The 26,918-nt window shown below is 41.9% G+C and overlaps 1 protein-coding gene and 1 non-coding gene across 2 annotated transcripts in view; one reads left to right on the top strand and one right to left on the bottom strand.

The window, feature by feature from the left end:
• The window catches only part of LOC136319453 (ryanodine receptor 2-like), a 209,006-nt gene that overhangs the window by 144,012 nt on the left and 38,076 nt on the right, over positions 1–26,918 (bottom strand). The window lies entirely within an intron of this gene.
• Positions 17,048–17,123, top strand: TRNAV-GAC (transfer RNA valine (anticodon GAC)). The gene has a single exon. It is a non-coding gene; the product is annotated as a tRNA-Val (tRNA).

The following is a 26,918-nucleotide window of genomic DNA, read 5'->3' on the forward strand; positions in this document are numbered from 1 at the left end:
ATGCTATACTTTATATCCCTTTGACTATCTGGTAACTACCCATTGGTACTATTTAATACCTTCACCTTTTCACCCATCCCGCAACCCCCCTCCCATCTGGCAACTATCAACCAAAACTCTTAATCTATAGAAATATCATATGACTATTTTTCCCAAAAAATAAATGTATAATAACAAGTACCTAACCTCTGTTTAGCCGGTAATTTTAATGTAGTAATATAGGTGTGACAATGCTCCCAAGTCGGTCCACTCAAACAGTGACGTGGTAACTCTTGACCTTCTACATTCCATCACCAAACTTCCTTCTTAAAACTGAACCCTCCTTTTAAAACACCTGGCCAAAAAACGAAAAAACAAAAAACACTTGGCCAAGTAAAAAGTTGTTTCTGTGAGCGTTCTGCAACTGAAAATTTTTTTCACACGTAAAAGACAAGCACAGCCCTGGCGGTGGCTCAGCTGTCTGAAGCATCATCCCAATATGCTAAGGTTGCAGGTTCGATCCCTGGTGAGAGCAAATACAAGAATCAACCAATAAATGCACAAAAATAAGTAGAACAACAAATTAATGTCTGTCTGTCTGTCTCTCTCTCTCTCTCCCTCCCTCTCTCTCTCTCAAGATAAAAAATAAGTCAAATCACAGACTATACTTCATTGGGAGATCAGAAAGCAGTCAGTCATCTATAACCAAAGGGACACAAAGTATCAAACCTTTCAAGAATACTGCACTGAATGTGCTATCCTAATGCCCTGCTTCTATACCCAACCATATTAGCTTCTGGCCTGTGCTAAAAAAAAAAAAAAATTACACAAACAGTGGCTTAACACAAATGTATTATCTTACAGTTCTGGAGGTCGGAAGTCTAAAATGGGTTAGTCAATGATTATGATTCAGAGATTCTGCTGGCTCATGGCCTCTTTCTCCATCTTCAAAGCCATACCATATGTCTTCAAACCCTTCTCTCTTACTTCTGTTTTCATCCCCCCACTCATCTCTAACTCTGGCCCCTGCCTCCCTCTTACTAGGAACCTTGTAATTACATTGCATCCACCCAAATAACCCAGAATAATCTTTCCATCTCGAGACACTTAATCACATCTGCAAAGTCCTTTGGCTTTGTACAGTAACATTCATAGGTTTCTTAAATTAGGGCATGGGTATGGAGGGAGAGAATATTATTCCTCAGTCTACCATGCCAACCTTAGAAACTTATCTCTGCAGGTGACCTGATTAACAATAACCTTCTGAAGTACCAGGGATTAAATAAAAATTCATTGTATATAGTCTCACCAACTGAAGTCAATATTTGCATCACTTACTTCAACATCAGATAAGAAGAGTTAAAGAATGTGAATCACTTTTTGTATTTCTTAATAAAAGAATATGCAATTATCAGTTGCTAAAACAAGGATGGATTTCACTGTCCTTAAGGGGTTTTGGTGATGAAACAAGAGGTCATACATAAACTTGAGTGGCTTATTTACTTAAAGTCATTTGGCTCTTGGTTACGTACTTCTTACTGACTCACTACTTTTAGTGACCAATCTGAACTAGTACTAGACTGAAGAAATAATTATTTCCAATAATATGATAGATGTATTCCAAAGGAATGAAACAGTATAGGGAAAGGAATAGGTATTCTCTTTACAACACTGAAAAGTTGAAACATTTGAAAATGCATCTAAAAAACTGGCTAGAAAAATGGGAAGAAAGAGCTTATTCTCAGACACACCTACCAAGATAGCTTCCTTCAATTTGTATCTGATAAAAATTAGTGTGAGCTTCACTATGGAATAAAGCCCCCTGTAAAGCCAGTAGCCACGGCCACCAACACAGCCGCCTGGCCCGTGCAGGTTAGCATTTGATTTGGACAGGCGGTAATGAAACAACGGAGCCAAGAACTGGTGGGCCATTACCTTTAATCCTAGCTTGCAACTGGTGGGCAAGAAATACACACAGTGGGAAAACACTTCCATTTCCATTCAGGGTTCCCAAAGCCACTGACTTATTTGAGTTTCCTAGAATCAAAGGTTTGTACCTCACCAGCCTTATTCACCTATTCCCCATCTCCTTCTCTCTGCACAAACTTGGCACAAACTGGCTTCTCCTTCACCATTTCACCATCTTGGCTGCCTCTACTCTCCTCCATGTGGCCTTTCTCTATTCTCCTACAGCATGGGCTCCTCTGCCCCCATTTTATAGTGTAGAAATCAAAACCTTTAACCCAATATACAAACAAGGAAGTCTCTGATACAAAGTCACTTATCTGAGGCATAATGGGATTCCTCATGAGAGTGCACCACCCCACATCATGCAATCAGTCAAGGGTGTGGGGAAAAGCTTAGTTTTGAAAAGATCTTAGTATTAAAAGGGTGGGAAAGGCTTAGTCTTAAAACTAAGCCTTTGGCTATAATGAACCTGCCTGCTTACAGCCTATCCTCCACACCCAATGCAAACTGTAAGCGAGCAAACATATATATCATATTTACAATTTATTTGACCAACACACCCCCATCTGGAATGAGAAAAGTGGGGGAAGATGGAGTGAACAGGTGACCAGAGATCTGAAAGGTATGAAACCCACTAAGGGTACTCACTCAGCAGGCAGAAAGGGCAAGTCCTAGAGGGCCCTCCCTTACTATGAGTTTTTGCCTCGTTGACAAGCAGTTCAGCTTTGTGGGAACCACACAGGTTTACTTTGCTGTTTAGGAGCAAAAATCTTTTCCTGTAATAATGGAAATTCAGTCAAGAAAGGGTTATTTTGGCTTTCTAAATGACACAAGTGTTTTACTGAAGTTCAATAAAATGCTGTCTCTCAGACACTTTCCCACAACCATTTTCAAAGCAGGATATTATAAACCGTATCTTCTATCCTCACCATGACAGCTTAATCTAAACATGCCTGTGTACTATGGGAAAAACACTACCTACCACTGAAACGAGGCTGGAAAGAATCAACTTGATGGGAGAAAAACTTATTTTAGCCCTTGAATACTTTCTACAACAACATAAAACCAATAGAGGCTAATGTATGAGTCCCTAGTTTAATCTTTTGCCAAGTAATGGAACCCAAAACACAGGAGAATGGTAAACCATAGATTAGCAACTTTAGAAAAGTCAGGTGCAACACCAATGCTCTGGTTTTGGTTTAGTTTGGAGATTGGGGTGACAGGTCAAGAAAAGCATTCACTCCAGTGCCTGATATCTAGCAGGCGCCCAATGCACATGGGCATACTTGCTGAAGGTCTACACTTCATGGACAGTACAAGAGGGAAGATAGAGCAAGTACTGTGTCTCCCTCATGACAGGCATTGAGTGGTGGTCATGCAGGGTGTGGCAGTGACCAGGAGGACCTCTCCAACCATCTGCATTCTGCCCAAAGACCAAAAGCCACCAATCCATTAATGCACACATGCCAGGCACATACGGCAACACATCTCTGTAGGAAGCAATTCAGGATTGAGAGAAGGGGGAACTTCAGTGAGTTCATGCCATCCATCTATTTACATCAATTTCCAGCATTCTTTGAGAGACAGAAAATTGCCAGGATTCCAGTTCTCATATGGGGCCAGTAAATACCACATTGGTGGCACAGATACCAACAACATGAGCCAGCATTTACACAGAAATCATGACAGGGACTACCGTCTTTTTAAAGTGGTCTAGAGCAGTGATTTTTCAACCACCGGTTCACAAACTGGTCCGCTAGAAATTTCATGCTGATCCATGAAAGAGTTAACCACCCTGATGTTGTATGAAGATTATAGTCTATAATCATCGGGTCTATAATCTTCGTACAACATCAACGTGGTTAACTATTTCGCAAACTGGCATGAAATTTCTGGTGGACTTGTGGTTAAAAACCACTGATTTAGAGTGTTTTCTCTATTCTAAATAATGAAAAGAATTTCTGAGATGAAAACCACATAAAGCTGACTTGAGATCCCGCACTTTTATTCAAGCTTATTTTTAAAACACACCCAAGTAAGAGTAAAATGAGAAGAAAAACCCAGGATAGCTCCCCAGATGTGGAGAGAGACACCAATCTTTCAATATCTCAGATCTGAGAATGTGGTGAGATCCAGCAAGAGATTCCACTCTGTGCCCTTTATGTCTGATAAAATGCGTGAACGCCATCTCTACTCACTGGCATCTCGCTGGGTGGTCCTGGCCCGCCTGGTCTTACGAGGTCATCTCCAACCATAAGTGGTTCTTGAAGAATGACTCTTTCCTTATGACACTTCCTACCTGTGCATCTCTACTTGAAGGGAAATATTTACTGTTTTTATCCTGACTTGGCTAGATTATAAAACCAGGTGATCTGTCACAGGTAGGTAACCAGGTGAGCAAAAATAAAGCAGCTACAAACACTCAACAGAAACACAAAAGGGAGTGCAGACTTCTTAGTGGTGCAGGAGCTGCCGGGTAGCAATAGCACCTGCCAGGGAGCAGAGAGATTACGGAGTCAGAGCCCTCCTGTCCTCACAGTGCGAGTGGAGAGCACCACTGTCACAGACAATGCCCTAAGGACACACTCTGAGCATAGATTTGCAGATAAATATTCTACTCCTGATTTAGCATTAATTTGCCATTGTTTTCAACTCTGTTTAATAAGCATCATTTATACTGCTTTCAGCCAAGCTGGTTCCAGCAGCAAGTGAAGACCCCATATCCTTACACACTGAGCACACATGATGGCCGTGACCTCCCCTCCCCAAACCTCAACTTGTCACCCCCACCACTCACAGTCCTGCGCAGGTGACGCTGGAGGAAATAAACTCCCCTGGGCAAACCCCAGTCCCACCAATATGCTTACACCCTTCTGAGGTCAGCACCCCTCCTTTCTTTCCCACCAAGATACCATAAGCAAGATCAGAGTAACAGATGAGGATGGAGGAAAGGAAGAACTCAGAACCTAGAAGAGTTATAAAAAAAAAAAGGCTTGTTGCTCAGATGGAAAGTCTTGTGGAAATCATGTCCCCCAAAATTTATATGTTGAAGCCCTGACTCCCAGCACCTCCAAATGTGAGTGTACTTGGAGACAGACTCTTCAAAAGGAAAGTAAGCTGAAGGGAGATCATTAGGATGGGCCCTTGTCACACTGGACCCGGCTCCTTAGAAGAAGGGGAGACTGAGGCACAGAAACTCGCAGAGGGAAGACCACGTGAAAACACAGGCAGAAGATGGCTGTCTACACACCATGGAGACAGGCCTGTAGGAAAACCATACCTCCCAACATCTTGATCTTGGACTTCCAGTCTCTGGACTGTGAGAAAATTAACTCCTGTGGTCTGAGACATCCCATCTGCAGTACCTTGTTAAGGCAGAAAGAACAGGGTACATCCAGGACTGCAATCCCAGAGGTGCCTCTTACTCCCCATTTCTACACAGCTATCTCCCCCAGTGTCTCTCTCCTCAAGTCCCAGGGCCAGGGTCCTCACACTGTCCCCCAACTAAGCTGGAGTACTGGAGCACTCCACCACAAATGCTCTTGGTTCCTGGCATTAGGAAAGCATCTGATCATACACATGGTCACACTGTCCCAAAACCACACCTGCTGGGCACCCATGGCTTCATTTTGCTCCTCCTCCTCCCCTTCAGCTTCCAGGAGCCACAGAGAAAAAACCAACAGCTATTAAGCAAGTCACAGTTTTGTCTTATGGGGTAGATTTCACATTAGGCAAAAAGGAAGGGACTCAGAGAGGTTAAAGTAACTTTTACAACAGTGGAGTCAGGAATTAAACCCAGATATTTCTGATTCCAGAGAAGTATTTTTCCCATCAAAGCAAGTTTCTTTCCTGTAGTTGAGATGACCAAGTGTTTCCTTTTTGTTGTTGTTTATTTTTTTATTTAGAAATTATATTTAATAGGGTGATATTGATCAACAGAATACATAGGTTTCAGATAAGCATCTCTATAGCATTTGAACTGTTGATTGTGTTGTGTTCCCACCACCCAAAGTCAGATCATTTTCTGTCACGGTATATCTGTCCCTCTTTACTCCCCTCCCCCCATACCCCGGCAAAGTGTTTTATAAAATAGTTCTATTAGGGGGGAAAAGCCATTGTAAATACTATCCTAGATATCAATTTTAAATTGGTAGTAATTAGATGCTGTCTACAATGTAAGCTGGTAGAGAAACTAAAATTTCACTTCAAATTTTACAAATGCTAAAAATGAAGACAAGTGACAGTAACAGCTTTGAATATTTTACTGCAAAAAAATGAAATGCTTCCTTTAAAATAGGGAATAATGACTATAAAAGGCAGTGTGGGTCCCAGGGTTTCCTGTCATTATTCAGCATTTTGGGGTGCAACCCTGGTGACAAGGGCATCTGAGCTCTTGGGGCCACGGTCCATGAGAGTCAGCCCTGCCCCCCAGTCCATGGGCTGTTTCCTTCTCCTGTCTGGGAGCAGCAGGGAAAATAAGCCATCAAGTTCACCTTATAATGAGCCTCAGCAAGCTGATAATTTAATTTTCTTCCCTGAGAGCTCAAAAGGAATGAGCAGCAAACGCCTGACTGAAGGCAAAGCAGTCCCTAAACCGTAACCATGGGAATTGCACTGGGAACACGGGCCACCAGGACACCACACCCCAGGTGCACACCTGCCACCAGACTGCTCATTCTACCCATGAAGAAAAGAAAGGACAACCTTAGTGCTCACAAAGACTGGACCCACCTACTCATCTTGATGCTGGCAAGAATTATGCACATAATGGTCATGGCCGGGTGGCCTAGTGGATAGAGTGTCATCCTGACACACTGAGGTCACCAGTTTGATCACGGGTCAGGTCACATACAAGAAGCAATCAACAAGTGCACAACTAAATGGAACAATTAAGTGGAACAACGAATTGATGCTTCTCTCTCTCTCTCTCTCTCTCTCCCCCCCCTCCCCTCCTCTCTCAAATCAATGGAAAAATAAATAAATAAATAAATAAATAAATAAATAAATAAATAAAAAAAAAGAAAAGAAAAAAGAATTATGCACATCATTTAAGATGTTGGGCTTTCTGAAGTGCCATTGTTTCCACCATCCCTCAGCCTTGTGCTTTTTGCAATCATGGCTTTTTGCTCATTCAGCCTGACTGTGCTCTTACTGCTTATAAAATTGGGGAAAAAAGAAGCACAGACAAAGGCAGAGAATCCAGCTTTATCAGATGAATTTTATTTGGGACTGTAATGCTGGTGGCCAAGGCCAGGAAGTTCACATTGGATTTGGGCAGACGGTAGAGAAACTGAGAAGCCAGAAAGCGACGGAGCTCCAGTGGCGCAATCGGTTAGCACACGGTACTTATACAGAAAGCATTGGGTCATTTCCGTTTTAATAGTCTTGCAATGGCAGGGTAGCAAACAGGCAGGGGAATCTGTTCCTCAGGGCAACAGGCAAATGGACATCAAAGACTGCCCCTCACAGCGGCGGGCAAGCAATCCACCCTGAGGGAAAGCATCCATAGCCTTATATAGACTATAGCACTGCCATGTGCTCATGCACTAATCATGCAAAGTACAAGCGAGCAAGCCTAACACAGCTGTTTTCCTAACAGAGACAGCAGACAAGAGTAACAATGGGCTTTTTAACTCACTCGTCCACTGATGGACACTTGGGTTGTTTTCAGATCTTCACTATTGTGAACAATGCTGCCATAAACATGTGGGTACATTTCTTTTTTTCAGTCGGTGATATGGTGTTCTTGGGATATATTCCTATAAGTGGTATAGCTGGGTCAAAAGGCAGTTCCATTTTTAATTTTTTGAGGAATCTCCATACTGTCTTCCACAGTGGCTGCACAACTGTGGTACATATATACAATGGAATACTATGGGGCCATGAAAAAGAAGGAAATATTATCTTTTGCAACACATGGATGGACCTGGAAAACTATTATGGTCAGTGAAATAAACCAGGCAGAGAAAGAAAAATATCATATGACCTCACTCATTTGAGAAATCCAAGGAGAACTGAGGAATGGAATTGCGACAGAGGAGGGATCAAAGGAACCAGAGGGAAAGAGAACAGAGGGAAAGGGGATGATAGGATGAGATAAACCTGAAGGGAAGGGGGGAGGGCGCTATAAGGAGGGGGGCAAGGGAGATGTTGAGGGGAATAGGGGGGATGCATTCGGGTGACCTTAGAATCTATGTAAACACAATTAATTAAATATTAAAAAGTAACAATGGGCATCCAGTGACAATGAGGACAGGTGCTGGGGTCGAGTCCTGGCCACAGTGCACCTGTGCCTATGCATGAGATTCTGAGAGGGGGGAATGTGGACAGATGAGAGAGGACCAAGGGCCAGCTTCCCAGCATCACCTATGGGCAGTGGGAAAACCAGGGCAAAGGAGCCCGTGCAGGCATGGAGCACTCATGATCTGCACTATGCCATCTGATGTGGCTTGTCACATGTGCTCCGAGCATGGAGATGCACCATTCTGCAGGCAGGTATGCTGTAAGCATGAAATACACAGAGGATTTCATGTCCACACGGACGAAAGTCCCACATCCACTAAGGAAGTGTGAGGGGCCTGATGCTAGGGGAGGCACGGGAGAGCCCCTGGGAACCTTCAGCCAGCACCAAGGAGAGCGGTGAGCCAACCACAGGGAGAGCAGGGAGCTCTCACATCCCCTGCAGGGAAACAGAAAAGTCCAGTTAAGGATCATTTTGCTTTGTTGTTTATAAAAGGAGACCTGTGAGTATTGGTAAGCAGCGAAGAGCCCCCCATTTTACCTAGCAAGACATGATCATACTGCCTCCCAAACTCACACTCTCATCCCCACTAAGCCATCTGGAAACAGCTCACACACTCACACAGCAGGGGTGGCGGAGGGCAAGGGCAGGAGTGGGGGGTGGGGAGGCATCTGTGACCTATCAAGATAGGAGCTTATGCCTTCTGTGTTCAGGGGTTGTATTCCATCCTGAGTGAGAAGATAGAGAGCCAGGCTGACAGTGCCAACAGATAGCTACCTTCTGGCCTGGGAACATGCTAACTGGGCGCCACCAGCACAACCTGGATCCTGGGATTCCAATGACTGGTCATCTCGCTCCAGCTTTCCAACAACCATCACTTGAACATAAGTTCATCAGGAAATTTCTACATGGTTGTAAGAAGCTTTATTAGTAACTAACCTCAAGTGTGTACCTAAATGCCACAGAGCATCCAAGCTGCTCCGTTCTCCTATTCCTCAGGCTCTCAAATAAATTAACTTTGAAAAGTGTGGCTGCTGGCTGACACTAGAACCTTCTGACGCGGACTCACAGAACAGACGGGCAAACCCTGCACAGCTGGTGCAGCGTCAGGCTGTGATTCTGGGCGGGTTACCAGGCATTATAAACATGCACAAAAGATAAAATACACCAACTGTTACAGAAGTAAATCATCTGGCAAACTGTTAAAACATCCAGTCTTCATTCAATTAGATGTTATTTAAGCTTTGGTGATTTCTCTAGTATTTCATAAGAGCAAGAATTAACGTCACCTGACTCTGCAGGTGTGAATGAAACGTTCGTTTCACTAGTAAATTGTGTAACTTATAAATTTTCCCTATTAAATTGCTCAGGTAATTAACTGTAGCAATAGGAGGTTCCAATTTGTCACTTTCTGTACAGAATAAGAAAGCCAGAGGAGTGAAGGACACTTGGCCGACTTATCTGCTTACCCAAGCTCCTAGGAGTCACCTTTATGGGCCAGAGAACATGGCAACACTGCATGGTTGCAAGAGGGGCAGCTACATGACGGAATCCTCTCCTCGGTATAACACATTACAATTTTCTTTTCCTAACTGAAGGGACACAATACAGGGCTATAATGCTAGCAGGTGACAGGCAGTACATGAAAGCAGTCCCAGAAAATTAATACAGAGGTGTACAGACAATGACGATTTTCACTTCACTTTGAGCCACTGGAGACATGTAGCATCTTAGGTCGCCACAGGCTCCTGCAACAGACCTTTGTACTGAAGAAGCATGGGCAGCTGCAGGCAAGCACTTTGGTGCACGGCTTAAGTCCTGGCTCAGAAAGATGAGCTGTGTGGTGCCATCTCCCTGTGCCTCACTGACAGTGGAGATTACAATGATACAATGTGATATACACATGTACAAAAATACACACATGATATCGGGAGGCTAGAATGAGTTAACACACAAAACCTGCTTACCATCAGATCTTGCCCTAACTAAGTGCCCAATAATGGTAGCTACTATTTAATCAATTAATGCTTCTCAGCACCTGATCAGAACAAAACAAGATTTCTAGCTGGTGACCTCACAGACCCAAACAGTGCACAACCAGTATTGGAAGCTTCACCTATAAAGAATGCTTTTGCCCGTTTCTTTCTCTCTATCAAAAATTTACAGGGATCTGGGACCTGAAGATGGCAGCGGAATAGGAGGACACACAGACGCCCAGCTCTCACCACAAAACTGGAATACAAATCAATTTAGGAAAAATCAGCATGAAAAACCAACTCTGGACTACAAGAACAGCTCTCAAAAACCAAGAAGCAAAGAAGAAGCCACAACAAACCTGGTGGAGAGCACCTGAATCTCCCCTGATTACAGGAACGGGGGGTGGGGTGAGGCTGAGAGCCCAGAAGGGATCTCACTCCAGGAAAAAGAGCAGAAAATACTGCTCACAGCCACTTGCCTGTCGACCAGGGAGTGAGGTGTGTTGAAAAGACCAGCTTATCTCCCAAGTGGAAAGGAGGAAGAGGGACAGACTGTGAGGGGCTAAGGAATGCAAGAGACGACCTAAAAAAGCTGACTCATCCATACTGGAGGCGGCCATAGCTGGGGGAGGGACTGATCCTTCAACAAAACAGTACTTAATTGCTTCCAGATCAGAGATCTCCAGACATCTCTCCAGCTCCAATCAGCGCAACAAGACACAGCTGAAAACAAGAAGTGGGGAGGAGGGGCAGTAACTCAGGTCTCCATGGAGATCTGAGATACACCTCCCCCTACTGAAGCTGAGAAAATACCCTGCCCCCAGAGAGATTAGTTGGTAGAAGAGGCATTCTGAGTCTAAGGTTACACCCATCGCATTCCTGGATACAGTTTCAAGGAAGCCCCCTGCTGAGATGAGTAAATAAGACTATCACCTGTTAAGAAAACAAACAAATCAAGACTTCAAAGCTGCCCAAATCCCAAAGTGGATTGCAAATAATACCTGATACCAACCCAAGAAGACCTAGAAATAACACAATTGAAAACTGGAGGCAGACAACACCAAGCCTAGACTCAACCAACTCTACAAACAAAACACCCAAACACAGATAATGAGAAGACAAAAAAGTGCAATCCAAATGAAACCACAAGAGAAACCTTCAGGAGATGAACTGAGTGATATGGAAATAATCAAACTTCCAGATGTGAAGTTCAAAATAATGATTGTAAGGATGCTTAGGGATCTTAGAACAACAATGGTTGGTCATTATGAACACCTAAATAAAGAAATAGCAAGTATAAAAAAGGATATTGAAATATTAAAAAAGAATCAGTTGGAGATGACAAATACAATATCAGAAATAAAGACCACAATGGAAGGAATTAAAAACAGGATGGATAGAGCTGAGGATCAAATCAGCGAGTTGGAGGACAACTTGAATGAAGGCAAGAAAGCAGAGAAAAAAAAAGAAAAGAGACTCAAAAAGTCTGAGGAAATTCTTAGAGAGCCCTGTGACAATATGAAGAGAACTAACATCCGCATCTTAGGGGTTCCCAAGAAGAAGAAAAAGAACAAGGGATAGAGACTTTGTTCAATCATATCACAGCTGAAAACTTTCCTAAATTAATGCAGGAGAAACTCTCACAACTTCAAGAAGCACAGACAACTCCATTAAAGAGAAACCCAAAGAAACCTACACCAAGACACATCATAATTAAAATACCAAAGCTAAGTGATAAAGAGAAAATATTAAAAGCTGCAAGAGAAAAAAAAGCTATAACCTACAAAGGAGCCCCCATAAGGATGACATCCGACTTCTCAACAGAAACACTTGAGGCCAGAAGGGAATGGCAAGAAATATTCAAAGTAATGCAGAACAAGAGCCTACAACCAAGACTACTTTATCCAGCAAGGCTATCGTTTAAAATCGAAGGAGAAATAAAAAGCTTCCCAGACAAAAAACAACTCAAGGAATTCATTACAACCAAACCAATGCTGCAGGAAATGTTAAGGGGCCTGTTGTAAACAGATCAAAGTGGGAAAAGAATATAGCAAAAAAGGAATACAGCTTTAAAGAATAAAATGGCAATAAACAACTACATATCAATAATAACCCTAAATGTAAATGGATTAAATGACCCAATCAAAAGACACAGGGTAGCTGCGTGGATAAGAAAACAGGACCCGTACATATGTTGTCTACAAGAGACACACCTTAGAACAAAAGATACACATAGATTGAAGGTAAAAGGATGGAAAAAAAAAAACATTTCATGCAAATGGAAATGAAAAAAAAAAGCTGGGGTAGCAATACTTATATCAGATAAATTGGACTTTAAAACAAAGGATATAGTAAGAGAAAAAGAAGGCCACTACAGGATGTGAGGGCGATCTGGCTGTGACATCTGTCAGCCCATTGATCGCCAGGGTTGATTCGGCTGATCTGGCTGGCTAGGCAGGTGTCCCCTTCCTCCCTCACCACTCCATGTGCGTCCCTCCCGAAGCTGCACGCTCGGTCGAAGAGGACGACCTTCCTCGCTAGAGGAGAGGACCGTTCATTGGTCAAGGGTATACAAGTAGCTGCGCTCCCCTGCTAGAACCTCCAAACAAGTCTCAAGAAGACCACTACATAATGACACAGGGAATAATCCAACAGGAAAATACAACTATTATAAATATCTATGCACCAAATATAGGAGCACCTTAATATATAAAGCAGACTTTGATGGATTCAAAGGGCGAGATCAAAAGCAATACTATAATAGTAGGGGATTTCAATACCCCACTAACATTACTAAATAGATCCTCAAGAAAGAAAATTAACAAAGAAACAACAGACTTATTGGACACACTAGATCAACTCAATTTAATAGATATCTTCAGAACCTTTCACCCTAAAGCAGCAGAATATACATTCTTTTCAAGTGCTCATGGTACATTCTCTAGGATAGACCACATGTTAGGGCACAAAAGTGGTATCAACAAATATAAGAAGATTGAAATCATATCAAGCACTTTCTCCGATCACAATAGCAAGAAACTAGAAATGAACCACAACAGAAAAGCTCAAAAATTCTCAAACACATGGAAACTAAATAGTAGGTTGTTAAATAATGAATGGATTAATAATGAGATCAAAGAAGAAATAAAAAAATTTCTAGAAACGAATGACAATGAGCATACAACTCAAAATTTACGGGACACAGCAAAAGCAGTACTGAGAGGGAAGTTCATAGCACTACAGGCACACTTTAAGAAGCTAGAAAAAGCTTAAATAAACAATTTAACCCTGCATCTAAAAGAACTAGAAAAAGAACAGCAAGAAAAGCCCAGAACTAGGCCTGACCAGGTGGTGGCGCAGTGGATAGAGCGTCGGACTGGGATACGAAAGGACCCAGGTTCAAGACCCCGAGGTCGCCAGCTTGAGCATGGGCTCATCTGGCTTGAGCAAAGAGCTCACCAGCTTGGACCCATGGTCGCTGGCTCCAGCAGGGGGTTACTCGGTCTGCTGAAGGCTCACGGTCAAGGCACATGTGAGAAAGCAATGAATGAACAACTAAGAAGTCGAAACGCGCAACAAGAAACTGATGATTGATGCTTCTCATCTCTCTCCATTCCTGTCTGTCTGTCCCTGTCTATCTCTGCCTCTGTAAAAAAAAAAAAAAAAAGAAAGAAAAGCCCAGAACTAGTAGAAGGAAGGAAAGAATAAAGATCAGAACAGAAATAAATGACATAGAGGCTAAAAAACAATACAGAGGATCAATGAAACTAGGAGCTGGTTCTTTGAAAAGGTAAACAAGATCGATGAACCTTTAACTAGACTCACCAAGAAAAAGAGAGAGAGGACTCAAATAAATAAAATTAGAAATGAGAGTGGAGAAATAACAACTGACACAACAGCAATACAAAATATTGTAAGAAAATACTATGAAGAACTGTATGCCAAAAAAACTAGTCAACCTAGATGAAATGGACAAATTCCTTGAAACACACAATCTTCCAAAAATCAATCTGGAAGAATCAGAAAACCTAAACAGACCAATTACACCAAATGAGATCGAAACAGTTATCAAAAAACTCCCAACAAAGAAAAGCCCGGGGCCTGATGGCTTCCCAATTGAACTCTACCTTCTATTCAAAGAAGAACTAACTCCTATTCTTCTCAAACTATTTCAAAAAATTCAAGAGGAAGGAAAACTTCCAAGCTCCTTTTATGAGGCGAGTATAATTCTGATTCCAAAACCAGGCAAAGACAACACAAAAAAAGAAAATTATAGGCCAATATCTCTGATGAATATAGATGCTAAAATCCTCAACAAAATATTAGCAAACCGGATCCAACAATATATGGAAAAAATCATACACCATGATCAAGTGGGATTTATTCTGGGGAGGCAAAGCTAGTACAATATTTGTAAATCAATCAATGTGATTCATCACATAAACAAAAGGAAGGAGGAAAACGACATGATAATTTCAATAGATGCAGAAAAAGCATTTGATAAAATTCAGCACCCATTTATGATCAAAACTCTCAGCAAAGTGGGAATACAGGGAACATACTTCAACATGATAAAAGCTATCTATGAGAAACCCACAGCCAACATTATACTCAATGAGCAAAAATTAAAAGCAATACCCTTAAGATCAGGAACAAGGCAGGGGTGCCCCCTTTCACCACTCTTATTTAACATAGTCCTGGAAGTCCTAGCCACAGCAATCAGACAAGAAGAAGAAATAAAAGGCATTCAAGTTGGAAAAAAAGAAGTAAAACTATCATTATTTGCAGATGATATGATATTGTATATAGAAAACCCTAAAGTCTCAGTCAAAAAAATACTGGACCTGATAAAGGAATTCAGCAAAGTGGCAGGATATAAAATTAATACTCAGAAATCAGAGGTATTTTTATCCGCCAACAATGAACAGTCAGAAAGAGAAATTAAGGAAACAATCCCCTTCACTACAAATACAAATGGCCAACAGATATATGAAAAGATGCTCATCTTCATTAGTTATTAGAGAAATGCAAATCAAAACTACAATGAGATACCACCTCACCCCTGTTAGATTAGCTATTATCAACAAGACGGGTAATAGCAAATGTTGGAGAGGCTGTGGAGAAAAGGGAACTCTCATCCACTGTTGGTGGGACTGTAAAGTAGTACAACCATTATGGAGGAAAGTATGGTGGTTCCTCAAAAAACTGCAAATAGAACTACCTTATGAACCAGCAATCCCTCTACTGGGTATATACCCCAAAACCTCAGAAACATTGATACGTGAAGACACATGTAGCCCCATGTTCATTGCAGCACTGTTCACAGTGGCCAAGACATGGAAACAACCAAAAAGCCCTTCAATAGAAGACTGGATAAAGAAGATGTGGCACATATACACTATGGAATACTACTCAGCCATAAGAAATGATGACATCAGATCATTTACAGCAAAATGGTGGGATCTTGATAACATTATACGGAGTGAAATAAGTAAATCAGAAAAAAACAAGAACTACATGATTCCATACATTGGTGGAACATAAAAACGAGACTAAGAGACATGGACAAGAGTGTGGTGGTTACCAGGGTTGGGGGGAGGGAGGACGCAGGAGGAGGGAGGGAGAGAGTTAGGGGGAGGGGGAGGGGCACAGAGAAAACTAGATAGAGGATGACGGAGGACAATCTGACTCTGGGCAAGGGGTATGCAACATAATTTAATGACAAGATAACCTAGACATGTTTTCTTTGAATATATGTACCCTGATTTATTAATGTCATCCCATTACCATTAATAAAAATTTATAAAAAAAAATTTTTTTTTAAATCCCCTTCACTATTACAACCAAAAAAATAAAGTACCTAGGAGTAAACTTAACCAAGGAGACTAAAGACTTGTACTTGGAAAATTACAAAGCACTGATAAAAAAAATCAGGGAAGATACAAACAAGTGGAAGCATATACTATGCTCATGGTTAGGAAGAATAAACATCCTTAAAATGTCTGTATTACCCAAAGCAATCTATAAATTCAATGCAATACCAATTAAAATACCAATGACGTACTTCAAAGATATAGATCACATATTCCAAAAATTTATATGGAACCAAAAAAGAACACGAATAGCCTCAGCAATCTTAAAAAAGAAGAATAAAGTGGGAGGTATCACACTTCCGGATATCAAGTTATACTACAAGGCCACCGTAGTCAAAACAGCCTGGTACTGGCATAAGAACAGGCATATAGATCAATGGAACAGAACAGAGAACCCAGAAATAAACCCACAGCTCTACGGACAACTGATATTTGACAAAGGAGGTAAGGAAATACAATGGAGTAAAGACAGCCTCTTTAACAAATGGTGCTGGGAAAATTGGACAGCTACCTGCAAAAAAATGAAACTAGATCACCAGCTTACACCACTCACAAAAATAAACTAAAAATGGATAAAAGACTTAAATGTAGGCCGTGAAACCATAAGCATCTTAGAAGAAAACATAGGCAGTAAGCTCTCGGACATCTCTCGGAGCAATATATTTGCTGATTTATCTCCACAGGGAAGTGAAATAAAAGACAGGATAAACAAATGGGACCATATCAAACTAAAAAGCTTTTGCACAGCTAAAGACAATAAGAACAGAATAAAAAGACAAACTACACAATGGGAGAATATATTTGACAATACATCTGATAAGGGGTTAATAACCAAAATTTATAAAGAACTTGTAAATCTCAACACCAGAAAGACAAACAACCTAATCAAAAAATGGGAAAAAGAAATGAATAGACACTTCTCCAAAGAGGACATACAGATAGCCAATAGGCATATGAAAAAATGCTCAACACCACTAATCATTAGAGAAATGCAAATTAAAACCACAATGACCCTGGCCAGTTGGCTCAGTGGTAGAGCGTCAGCCTGACGTGCTGAAGTCCCGGGTTCGATTCCCGGCCAGGGCACACAGGAGAGGCGCCCATCTGCTTCTCCACCCCTCCCCCTCTCCTTCCTCTCTGTCTCTCTCTTCCCCTCCCACAGCTAAGGCTCCACTGGAGCAAAGATGGCCTGGGCACTGGGGATGGCTCTGTGGCCTCTGCCTCAGGCACTAGAGTGGCTCTGGTTACAACATAGCCACGCCCAGGATGGGCAGAGCATCGCCCCCTGGTGGGCAGAGCTTCGCCCCTGGTGAGCGTGCCGCCCCTGGTGAGCGTGCCGCCCCTGGTGAGCGTGCCGGGTGGTTCCCGGTCGGGCGCATGAGGGAGTCTGTCTGACTGTGTCTCCCCGTTTCCAGCTTCAGAAAAATACAGAGAAAAAAAACCACAATGAGATATCACCTCACACCAGTCAGAATGGCGCTCATCAACAAAACAACACAGAATAAGTGCTGGCGAGGATGTGGAGAAAAGGGAACCCTTCTGCACTGCTGGTTGGAAAACAGTATGGAGATTCTTCAAAAAATTGAAAATCGAACTGCCTTTTGACCCAGCTATCCCACTTTTAGGAATATACCCCAAGGACACCATAGAATGGCTCCAAAAGGAGAAATGCACCCCCATGTTTATGGCAGCATTGTTCACAATAGCGAAGATCTGGAAACAGCCCAAGTGTCCATCAGAGGACGAGTGGATTAAAAAGCTTTGGTACATATATACTATGGAATACTACTCAGCCATAAGAAATGATGACATCGGATCATTTACAATAACATGGATGGACTTTGATAACATTATATGGAGTGAAATAAGTAAATCAGAAAAAACTAAGAATTATATGAATCCATACATAGATGGAACATAAAAATGAGACTCAGAGACATGAACAAGAATGTAATGGCAACAGGGGTGGGGGGTGGGGGGAGGGGGAGGGGGCAGGGAAGGAGAGAGGGGGTGGGGGAGGAGAGGGGCACAAAGAAAACCAGATAGAAGGTGACAGAAGACAATTTGACTTTGGGTGAGGGGTATACAGCATAATGAAATGTCAAAATGATCTGGAGATGTTTTCTCTCAACATATGTACCCTGATTTATCAATGTCACTACATTAAATTTAATTTTAAAAAATGGAAAAAAAATTTACAGGGATCTTTGAGCCATTAATTTTTCCTTTCATGAAGGTTCTGACAAGTCCTGCCTCCCAGAAATTACTTTCACAGGCTCCTGGAGGAAAGGAATTCAATGCGGCAGCAGGAGAGGCACAGCTGCAGAGGGAGAAGAAACTGACAAGTTTTTTAGGAGTGAAAAACTTTGTATCTTTAGAGCTTAGACAGCTGCCTCCTACAGACACAAACAATGAAAGCCTCGGGAAATGCAGGTCTCCAGATGAGAGCCAAGGGCACCACTTAATTCAGATCGGTCACTGGGGTGTGATACCGCAAGAGGTGTGTGTGATGTGCACCATACATGCAGCATGTATGTAACATATACCATGCACACAAATTCACCAAGAAATTTCTAAATTGTCATGAGGAATTTTATTTAATAACTAACTTCAAGTAATATATACACATAAACAGACGTGTGTTTATGTGTGTAGGTTTACATGTATGCATATGTATGTGTATGTATGTATATACAGGTAAGCATCCATATATGCATAAAGGAAGGGACCTCTCAGGGGTCCAGGCTATCCCTTTATAACTGGAAGTCCCCCCTGAAGTATGGGCTAAGAAGCACAAACTGGGGGCATCTGGACCAAAGCTGAAGAGATACATCAGGTCGGTGGCTCAAAACCTTTAACACTCTTTCCTGTAACCTTGCTTCCCACATTTTATACCCTCTTCTGAAGGAAGAAAAAAATACATACAGGTGCAGAAAGCGCTAAATACGCAGAATTATAAAACAGAAATATTTCCAAAATTTGCTTAAAGCTCCCAGTTATAAACCCATGGCCCTGACATCCACACACAAAGGCTAAACCAGAGCGGGCTCAGTTCTGTGGGCTCAGTCTGTCCCCTTAACAGCCATACACACAATTCTCTCCATGAATGTGGCTCCCACACACATGATCATGATCAGCCATGACCCCTCTTTGAGGGCAGCCACACAACTCAAGCTGCTTGTTCAACATTTTGGCTTAGACATTCATCAGCTTAGAAACTAGTGATTCATCATCCTAACGCACAAACCATCCCTTCCCAGGGGCATCCCTCTATCCATTAGTATAATACAACCACAGTTATAGTCACAGAAACGGAAAATCACAAGTCATCTCTGACAGACCGTTCTCTCTGACCTCAGTGTCCAGGCATGGGCCAGACTCTACACAGAACAAGATGGCGGCCAGCTTGGGACAACAGCTTGGGTCAGAGTTGATATGACCCTAAAATGTGCACTATGCCCATGGCGACTCATAAAACACCATCAGTGTGTCTGAGCAGGTAGAGAATGGGACAAGGGCAGACCATTTGAAACGAGTTATATAAAAAAACAGCAGCAGGTGTGTAAAGCCAGAAGCCAGGGCTACCATCACAGCAGCCTGGCCCATGCAGGTTTGCATTGGATTCGGACAGTTGGTAAAGAAACAATGGAGCCAAAAACTGATGGGTCATTGTCTTTAATCCTAGCTTGCACCCGGCAGGCAAGTAAAAACACACACTGGGCTCCAAAACTCACTCATTCAGTGCTCACAAAGCTACTGACTTATCCGAGTTTCCTAGAATCAAAGGTTTCTAGCTCACCAGACTTATTCACCTCTGTTCCCCATCTCCTTCCTTCTCCCTGCACAAACTCTGCACAAACTGGCTTCTCACTCAACACTCCACCATCTTGGCTGCTTCTCCTGGCCTGCTCCACATGGCCTCTTTCTGCTCTCCTCTCTGCTCTCTCCTCTAATATTAGTCTCAGGAACCAAGAGCAAACTCCTGTTCTGCCCCTATTTTATAGTGTAGAAATCCAAAACTTTAATCCAATATACAAAATAGGGAAGTCTCTAATACAAAGTCACTTCTCTGAGGCATGATTGGATTGCACCGCCCTACATCAAAAAGGGTGGGAAAGGCTTAATTTCAAAACCAAGCCCCAGGCTACAAGGATTCTGCCTGCCTTTAGCCCACCCCAACACACATTAATATCACCTGGGCGACATCTTTAACAAAGTGAGCATAATACATTTTATCTGCCCAACAAGGTGCTTTGAACAAATGCATGACCTTGTGGTGACTCGAGCACGAGGCTTGTAGGGTTTACAGAAGCCTCCACCTGTCTCCACTACAGCTTTACTTTCTCCCCTTGGACTATCCCTGTCTCCCCCAGTACACAGCTGCCACAGTTTAGGGCAGTGCTGTCCGAACACAGAGAACATGAGCCACACATATTGTTAGTTTTCCTGTAGTCACATTAAAAAAAAAAAAGGTAGGCCTGATCGGTGGTGGCACAGTGGATAAAGCGTCGACCTGGAATGCTGAAGTCACCGGTTCGAAACCCTGGGCTTGCCCAGTCAAGGCACATATGGGAGTTGATGCTTCCTGCTCCTCCCCCTTCTCTCTCTCCCCCTCCCCCTTCTCTAAAATGAATAAATAAATAAAATCTTTTTTTAAAAAAAGGTAAACGAGAAAAAAAGGTGGAATTTTAACTATATCTTTATATAAGCTAATATGCCCAATGTATGACCATTTCAACATGTTATCAATATGAAAGAAGTATATCGCTCACAAAAATTAGGGGATATGGCATCAGTTCATATTCATTTTGAAATATCCCCTAATTTTTGTGAGCAGTATATTAATAAGACATTTTACATTGTTTGCCACACTACATCTTTAAAATCTGGTGTTTTACGCTCATAGCACATCTCATTTCCACGGATCATGTTTCTGCTGTTCCAAGTCACGAATCACGTGTGCAAGTGGCTACTATATCACTCTAAACAATGACTACACCAAACAAAGTCAGGCACTAACTTGCTACACATCCCCTTCTCTCACAGAAGGTCTTCTTGGCCTCTGCCCACACCCAGCAGCTTGTTCCCTGTGGCTGTGGAGTTAACCACCTAACACCGTCTGATATACTTGCTCAAAGTCGGGGTCCACCCAAAGTAGAAGCCACATTCACATTCTCAATACTGACCACAACTAGACACTCAATAAATGTTTGTTAAATAGTCAATCTACTAAATACACCAGGCCCTGGCCGGTAGGCTCAGTGGTAGAGCGTCTGCCTGGCGTGCTGAAGTCCCAGGTTCGATTCCCGGCCAGGGCACACAGGAGAGGCGCCCATCTGCTTCTCCACCCCTCCCCCTCTCCTTCCTCTCTGTCTCTCTCTTCCCCTCCCACAGCTGAGGCTCCATTGGAGCAAAGATGGCCTGGGCACTGGGGATGGCTCCTTGGCCTCTGCCCCAGGCTCTAGAGTGGCTCTGGTCGCGACAGAGCGACGCCCCGGATGGGCAGAGCATCGCCCCCTGGTGGGCGTGCCGGGTGGATCCCGGTCGGGCGCATGCAGGAGTCTGTCTGACTGCCTCCCCATTTCCAGCTTCAGAAAAATACAAAAAAAAATTTTTTTTAATAAAAAAAAATAATACACCAGAATGATTTCAACTTCTTTAAGGCGATGCTCAGTTTTGGCCTGTAACTCTCTTGTCTTCCTCTTTGTAAACTGTTGACTGGAGACGCCAACATCAGTTCCAGAGAGCAGGGGAGGACGGCAGGAGGGCCACAGTGTGCTATGTCTTCCTGAGCACTAACTGAGGTTAAAATAACTGGGGAACACTTCCAAATATTTTCATGTCACAGAATGTGGTACATACTGAAAGAGAAGGCTAAAACCCCACCAACTGTTAAGATGAAACACCAGCTCCAAATAGACTTTGTGCTTACAGCAAACAGCTCTGGAACTGACACGCCAGACCATCCCCAACCACCCCGTGGCACACGCAGCTCTCATGCTGGTTGGTGCATGGATGTAACAGTCTGAAGGGCCCAGGCTGCCTGGTGCCTCTGGTCAGGCCTCACGCCTCCTTGCATCTGTTCCTTTGAGGAAGGATGCCCTCACCTTCCCCTCCCACACTCTGTGCTCACCTACCATGCCCTGAAGCCCATCCTCGTTGGTGGGGAGTAGAATTTCCAAAACTCCACCTCACCTCAGGAGCAGCACAATTCACCTGGTATCGATTATGCCCATTTAACATTGTCAGGTGCCAACATGCCCTCAGGGTCCTTGAGAGCAGGGACTGTGTGCCCCCCTTCTAACTCCTTGCAGTGACTGGCTGCTGAGAGATAGGTACACAGAGCATGCAGAACCTTCCGCTTCAGGTCAGCGTGTAAGAGGAAGTTGTGAAAAATGTGAAACTAAAATGTTATATACAAACATAAGTATTTCAAACCACTTCTCAGTGGTGTCACTGGACTAATTTGTTGCTCTTAACAGTGGGGGATGACTTTATAATAATATGATGAGCAATTTAAAATTTAAGGTGAGGAGAATAAAAAAAATGTTATTGACATCATTTCATTCTCTGCGCATTTCACTTGAAAGTATAAGTTTTCAAGAAAAACTTCCTAGCCCTGGACGGCTGGCTCAGTGGTAAGAGCATCAGCCCCATGTGTGGATGTCTCGTGTTCAATTTCTGGTCAGGGCACACAGGAGAAGTGACCATCTGCTTCTCCACCCCTTACTCTCCCCCCCCCCTCTTTCTCTCTCTTCCCCTCCTGCAGCCATGGCTCAACTAGTTCAAGTGCATCAGCCCTAAGCACTAAGGATGGCTCCACAGAGCCTCTGGTCTCAGGCACTAAAAATAGCTTGGTTGCGAGCATGGCCCCAGATAGGCAGAGCATCAGCCCCAGACGGGGGTTGCCAGGTGGATCCCAGTCAGGGTACATGCGGGAGTCTATCTCTCCTCCTCCACTTGAAAAAGAAGGAAAAAGAAAGAAAAACTCCCTATTAAAGCAATAGTTAGGGGAAAAAAAGTATTAAGTGAAAAATAGTAAAAGCAAAACACAGTCCTTGAGAAATGGCATAATAAAAATTAGCCCAAGAAAATGATTTTGATAATCAAATAATATAAAAAGGTCCAAACTCTAGCTGGCATTACATAGAAGAAAAAATAGACTATCAAAATACTAAAGGAAATTATTTCCTCCCAATAATTCACATAGGTTTTTTAAAAATGTGAAAGGCAACAGCATGACTGATAAAAAGCATCATCAAGGTTTTTTCTTGGGAAGTATTTCCCTCAGTTAAATGTTACATAAACATTCCTGAATTTTTTTTTTTTTTGGACTATTTTAGGCATCTGAATGACAGACTTTAATAATTAAGTCCAGGACAGAAGTCTGCTCTATGCCCATCAATACACACAACAAATGTCCTACTGTGCCTACTTTGAGATGTGCAGTTGTACTAGACACAAATAATTCTGACAATTATTAAACCCCTTAAAAAGTAAATTTATGAGTCATACACACAGGAAAATTTCAGTGTCACCCCAATAAAATTCAATTTTAAAAAATCACTCCCTTTAAATTCTTTTGCTAAACATTTGAGCGCTTTTCTTTCTTCTTCCCCTCTTTCTCTTATCACAAAATACAGCCAAATTATAAGTAAACAATGCATACGTGGAATAAGCTGCAATTTGTTACATGGGTCTTTTAGAGCCGAGAATACCGTCATCAAGGTCCCTCCAGCGCAATTAGGAAAAGCAGCCTTCAATTTCATTTTTAAAAACTTAGCAGCTCGAGAGCACAATGGCCATTCTCCCGCCCATCAAAACTCTTATTACTTTAATCAACTCTAGTGAGATAAAAACAGTGCTCTTGAAGTTGCTATAATCCTGGCAAACCTTAAAGAGATACAAGAGAGTCTGCCCAGGACCACATCTCCATTGTACATATTTTTTTCTCAACTGGCTCATCTAGAAGCAAATTGAAGGAAAATGTCAGTTAAGGTCCTACTACCGGGAGAGTCTAAAAGCTCATTTAATACATAAAAAGCCAGAAAACAGTCAGTGAAGTCACTTACTCTCAAAGTAAAGATGGAGTCTGATGAAGAAGAATTCATTTAAGGGTTGGCTTAAATCATCACAAAATAAGGACTTCTTAAAGAACTTCCAACCTGACCGGTGGTGATGCAGTGGATAAAGTGTTGACCTAGGATGCTGACGACTCAGGTTTGAAATCCTGAGGTTTTTGGCTTGAGCATGCGCTCATCTGGCTTGAGCACAGGCTCACCAGCTTGAGTGCGGGGTCACCAGCTTGAGTGTACATAGTTACTGGCTTGAAGCCCAAGGTCACTGGCTTGAGCTCAAGTTTGCTGGCTGCAGCAAGAGGTCACTGGCTTGGCTAAAGCCTCCCAGTCAAGGCATGTATAAGAAGCAATCAATGAACAACTAAGTGATAAAATTACAAGTTGATGCTTCTCATCTCTCCCCCTTCCTCTCTCTCTCTCTCTCTCTCTCTCTCTCTCAAGAAAAGAAATTCCCATATCGATGCCCATTTTGCAGAAGTCAGAGAAAATGTAATCAAAGTAGAAATATAGGACAGATGAGACTAAAATAAAAGATTGAAAGTGTTTCTCTTTAAATCCTAAGAACAGAGAACACCCATCCACGAGAAGAAATATGAATGACAGACTTAAAAGAAGAATCCAGCCACACAAATGGCCTCACTGTTAAGAGACGGAGAGACAGACAACATAACCTTATCTGTCACAATAAAGTTTCAACAGCACATTGGTAACAAGAGCATTTTAAATTGATAAACCTTCACCAAGGATCATGACCTAAAACACTAGTACTTTTGCCAATAGCCCAGTCTCTGCATGGTTGAGCTTCTCAGGCATTCAAGTAGGAGTCTGGAAGAGCGGCACCCATAACCACAGGTCATCTAGAAACACTAAGTCTTAATTAGATTAACATCAGGAGCCCACGCTCTGTCTACCTGCTAGACACTAATTTATCTGTGAGAGAATATGAAATATTATACATGTGGAAGAAGGTACACCATCCAGATATCTATCATTTTTTCTTAAATAATGTCAGCTTTCAATAAGAAAAAAGTACTATGCATGCCAGAAAACGAGACCAAATGGCTGAAAACTAAGAGGAAAACAAAAAACAACAGAAACAAATTTACATGTGATACCTTGAAATTATCTATTACAAATGTGCTAGAATAAATACCTTTGAAAATAGATAAAAAAGAGAAGACTATCATAAGAGAATTTGGATCTAGAAACATGAAGCAAATGTAAATCTTGTAACAAAAAAAAGAAAATGACTGAAAACTTTAGAATTCGATACAGGCATACCTCTTTTTATCATCCTTCATTTTACTGCAGTTAACAGATGCTGTGTTTTCATTAGCATCAAGGTGAGACTCCCCACCAGCCAAAGATTACACCTTGCTCAAATGGTAATTAGCAATTTTAGCAATAACATAGGAAGATATGTGCATTGCTTCTTTTTGTTTTTTTAGACATAATGCTATTGCACACTTAACAGACTAAAATATAGTGTGAACATACTTTTATATGTACTGGGAAACCAAACCATTTGTGTGACTCACTTTCTTGCAATATTTGCTTTATTGCAAGGTCTGGATGGGTTCACCAGGCAACTGGACAAAGCAAAAATGAACTGTGAACTGGTAGAAATGTCAAAGAAAATATCCAGATTGAAGAAAATACGAGTGAAAACACAGAACAGAATGTAAAATGACATGGTGAGAAGGAGCAAAATACATATAATTGGAGTCTCAAAAAGAAGGAAGAAAGAATGAGGCAGAAGCAATGCTTAAAGAAATAGTGACCAAAAATGTTCCAAAATGGATAAAAAACATCAAGCCATAAATTCAAGATACTTTTAAAATCCTAAACAGAATTGAAAATGTCACCTAAGAAATTTTTAGAAAATAATAATAAGACTTTCAGCTGACCTTACTAATAGAAACAACAGAAACCAGAGTGCTGGAAAAAACTCACCACCAACTGCCAATTCTCTATCATACAAGGAGAAACAGATGCTGCAAATAAAACTGAGACATTATTGCTAGCAGACCCATGAAAAAAGAAATCCTAAGGGAGTTAGTTTTTCAGACAGCAAAAAAATGATCCCAGGAGTCAGCATGGCAATTTAGGAAGGCAGGATGAAAGGTACTACAGATGGTGCAGTAAACAGGTAAATCTAAATGAATACTGACTGTAAAGAACAGTAATGATGTCTTGTAAGGTTAAAATACATGAGGAGAATTAAAATAATGACCACAAGAGCATAAGAAGCAGGAGGGGGTAAATGAAGTTAAGTGTTACAAGGTCCCCTCATTGTCCAGAAAGATAAAAAAGTAGAATGAATACATGTTATTATCACTGATGTGCATACTGAAACAGAAATAGAACATAAACTCACAAGTTAATAGAGGCTTGCTAATCAATACTCGATTGATCTAAAAAAAAGGCAATAAAAAATGGAGGTGCAAATAAATAATAGAACAAAAACTAAGATAATAGATTTAAACCCACATATTTTTTATAAATAAATTTTTATTAATGTTAATGGAGTGACATCAATAAATCAGGGTACATATATTCAAAGAGAACATATCCAGGTTATCTTGTCATTCAATTATGTTGCATACCCATCACCCAAAGTCAGATTGTCCTCTGTCACCTTCTATCTAGTTTTCTTTGTGCCCTTTCCCCCTCCCCCTCGTAACCACCACACTCTTGTCCATGTCTCTCAGTCTCGTTTTTATGTCCCACCTGTGTATAGAATCATGCAGTTTTTTGTTTTTTTCTGATTTATTTATTTCACTCCGTATAATGTTATCAAGAT

Source organism: Saccopteryx bilineata, chromosome 1, assembly GCF_036850765.1.
Source record: "Saccopteryx bilineata isolate mSacBil1 chromosome 1, mSacBil1_pri_phased_curated, whole genome shotgun sequence".
NCBI lineage: Eukaryota > Metazoa > Chordata > Mammalia > Chiroptera > Emballonuridae > Saccopteryx > Saccopteryx bilineata.